This window comes from Strix uralensis, chromosome 9 (genome assembly GCF_047716275.1).
Source record: "Strix uralensis isolate ZFMK-TIS-50842 chromosome 9, bStrUra1, whole genome shotgun sequence".
In the NCBI taxonomy this organism is placed as follows: domain Eukaryota; kingdom Metazoa; phylum Chordata; class Aves; order Strigiformes; family Strigidae; genus Strix; species Strix uralensis.
In genome coordinates this window covers 22,720,230-22,723,334 of record NC_133980.1, presented here as the reverse complement: position 1 = coordinate 22,723,334, position 3,105 = coordinate 22,720,230, and the positions used below count along the sequence as shown (strand labels likewise).

The 3,105-nt window shown below is 38.6% G+C and overlaps 1 long non-coding RNA gene across 1 annotated transcript; it reads right to left on the bottom strand.

Moving 5' to 3' along the window:
• Positions 1 to 483: 483 nt before the first annotated feature.
• Positions 484 to 2,766, bottom strand: LOC141947290 (uncharacterized). The gene is made up of 3 exons (XR_012630070.1): positions 2,568 to 2,766; positions 1,863 to 1,961; positions 484 to 702 (listed from the first exon to the last, which is right to left on the bottom strand). It is a non-coding gene; the product is annotated as an uncharacterized LOC141947290 (long non-coding RNA).
• Positions 2,767 to 3,105: the final 339 nt, after the last annotated feature.

Sequence of the window (3,105 nt, the reverse complement as noted above, 5' to 3'; positions counted from 1 at the left end):
GTGAAATCAGTACTAATATCCCCTTTCTGAGGACCAGCAGTAGAAGAGAGTGTTGTAACAAACCCACTAACTACATTTGGAGGAAAGCGATGGAGTGGATTCTCACCCTTAGTGCCTGAAAGTCAGTTTAAAAAACAACAGAAGCAAGGCTAGTAGCTGATGAAACACCCAGAAAAGATGGCAGAGAGTATCTGTTTTGTTACTGGGAGGTCTTGCTTGTGGGACTGGTGTACCTTCTGGAAATTGGTTGGTTCCTAGCATCTGTTAGGAAAGCACTGGCCAATACAATCAGAACAGTGAACGCTAAAAGTTCCAGTTGCTCCTTTTGAATGTAAAGCATGATTCCTGGGTGTGTGTCACTTCCACACAAAGGGCAAGAGTCCACCTGAGCCTAGAAGAGCAAGCCCTTGGAAAAATATCCTTCACTTGCAGGGGCAAGAATATCCACAGGAATGAGGTGGCTTGTGCCCGTTTTGACTGCCAGAGGAGACATAAGCCTCTTTTCAGCAGGGCCTTGGGGTTGGCTTTCAAATCTACTCTGAGTCTGAATTTGCTTTCCAATTAGATTACTGCAATATACTTTACAAAAGGTGTTGATACCTTCTTGTCAGAAGTTACACATGGTGTCAATAGGTCATTTCTGAAGTTGACTATTTTTCTGGGAGGAAATTAAATTGATATTCTTTTGTCTACTCTGGTTATCTGTTAAGAACGAAAAAAAAATTAGGGTGTTAATTTTAACCTAAAACCACAAATAGCTACCTACTTCTACTGTTACAACCAAAGATGTTGGTACTTCAGTCCACACACACAAAATGAGGAGGAAAACCAATTTTTCTTAATCATTAGCTTTGTCACTTCCTCTTCCATTGATCTAAAATAGTGCTCATTTATAAACTTCCATGCTTCTGAATCTATTTCCTTACTCTGTCCCTCTAGTGAGAGACCAGAATGATTTAGCATATTTTCTTCAGCTGAATTACTAATTTATACATATGCTGGGCAAAAGGTGACTACAGGAATAGCATAGTTTCAGCAGCAGTTTTGAAAGATGCCAAAAAGGAGCTTGAACTGATCCTTAAAAAGAGGCTTCTGTTAAAGAATGGGTGGGCGAACCAGCTCCAAAGAAATACATACACATAAATGAAAATGGTTACTCATTTACATGAGCATATTAAAGAAGGAAAGATTCTGATCCCTACATAATGGTCCACAAATTCTTGTACAGAAACTAAGTTGGAGAAAACAAACAATTTTCATTGTACCATAACCCTGTTCTGCCTGATTTGCGTTCACTGCTATGTGTTAGCCAAGACTTTGCCTTACCCAGGTATTTATAATCATTAGAAATATTCCGGGATAGGGCTTTTTCCGTATAAGGGATTTATAGTATTTATATGCTAATTGAGAAAGATTAACATATATGTGAATAATAATAAAATTAAATAGCATTTCCACTATTAAACTATTGACTGTGGGCAGCAATTCACTTTTTACTTAGGACTGACCAGATTTTCCTTTGAAATATTAATATGGTAATTGAAGGACTTTTTTATTACTTCAATAAAATATATTAAGCAATAATTGATAATTAAAAAAAATTAAATTCTGGTTCTAGATATGTGAAAATTATTCCAAGAAGTAGATTTATCGTTTTGCCTTGCATTGAGTTTGTATAAGTAATGTGCCAAAGTACTCTTAGAGAGTCAAGTAAAGTCAGGTTTCCAGTCCTCTACAGAGATTCACTGACCTAAGCCCTGGTACACTTCAGGAATCATCAAACCTCACAGGGAAATTGAAGTGTGACTATATATAAGGAGGTACTTGCACAGCAGTGATACAAACAGTCCAAGCTCCAGTACCGTGGCTGAGTGATGCATATTAAGAATTTACACACTTCTGAGTTCACCACTGTGCCTTCCTCGGTTCTCCCAGCAAGGCCTCCCAGGCCTTAGAGCAACCTGAGAAATAAAGGGAATATCAGTTGAGTGTAGCCCACCCCCATGCACTCATCCTCATTTTATCAGGCAAAATTGTGCTAATAACACCAACAGAAACACTCCCAAAAAATTAAATAAGTTCAGCATCTCAACCCAACATATACTTGCTTTAAGAGCTGTCTGGTGGCAAATTGTTTTTTGATATTTCTGGCATTCCTCCTGGCTGTTTCTCTTCCAGGACTACTATGCAGTGTTCTGTACTGTTCAGTTTACCTGCCTTGTTCCTGCCTTTTGTCAGAGAAACACTCTGGCTTTGCAGTACAGGAGGAGTCAGGAGCTTCAAAGTCTCCAAATCTTTAACGAGCAATTCAATCTGGACACCTTTCTCCTGTAAATGACTGAACATCTTTAGGATTCAAACATGTATACATCGAGATATCAGTTTACCATAGTATTCCCTAATAATATGCAAATATTTGTCTGTAATATCACTCTTGTTCAGTGAGGTAGTTAAACACACATTTATCTTAAACACAACATATCCAGATAGTGTTGAGTCTATGTCTCAAACCTTTATAAGAGGCAAATGAAAAAACAGCAACAGAAAAAAGTCACTGAACAGCTTACATGTAACTGTCAGCTGAAGTGTTTGTCCAGCTCTACCAGGTTTCTGCTTTGATGAAGGTCAGAGACTCAGGAACTTGTCCTACGGACTTTGAGCAGACAGTTGCAGTAAGCAGCCCAGCACAGCCACTGCCACACAGCATTCCTCAGATGCACTTCTCATTTCATACCCTATTGACATCCGGGTACAATGTCTGCCCAGAGACAGGACGGAACTAGAACATGAAAAGAGAAATATCAGTGCATGATTTGGGCAAGGAATCATAATGCAAGGAATCTTAGAGGTCAGGAAGCATGCAAACTTAGAGAAGTGCACAACTTTTGTTAAATTTATAATGCAGGTAACAGTGCAGCACAGAAAAACCTAAGCTAACATTAAATAAGCTATATAAATGGCTTTAGGTCCCTTTAAGCATTTTAAGAAGATAAGATGCCTTGAAATTAAAGCTCAAAGCATCCACTGCAAGTTCTCCAAATTGCTGTTTCCAGTTTTATCAGGTACAGAAAAACTGTTGATACATGCCAGATGGGAAATGCTAGT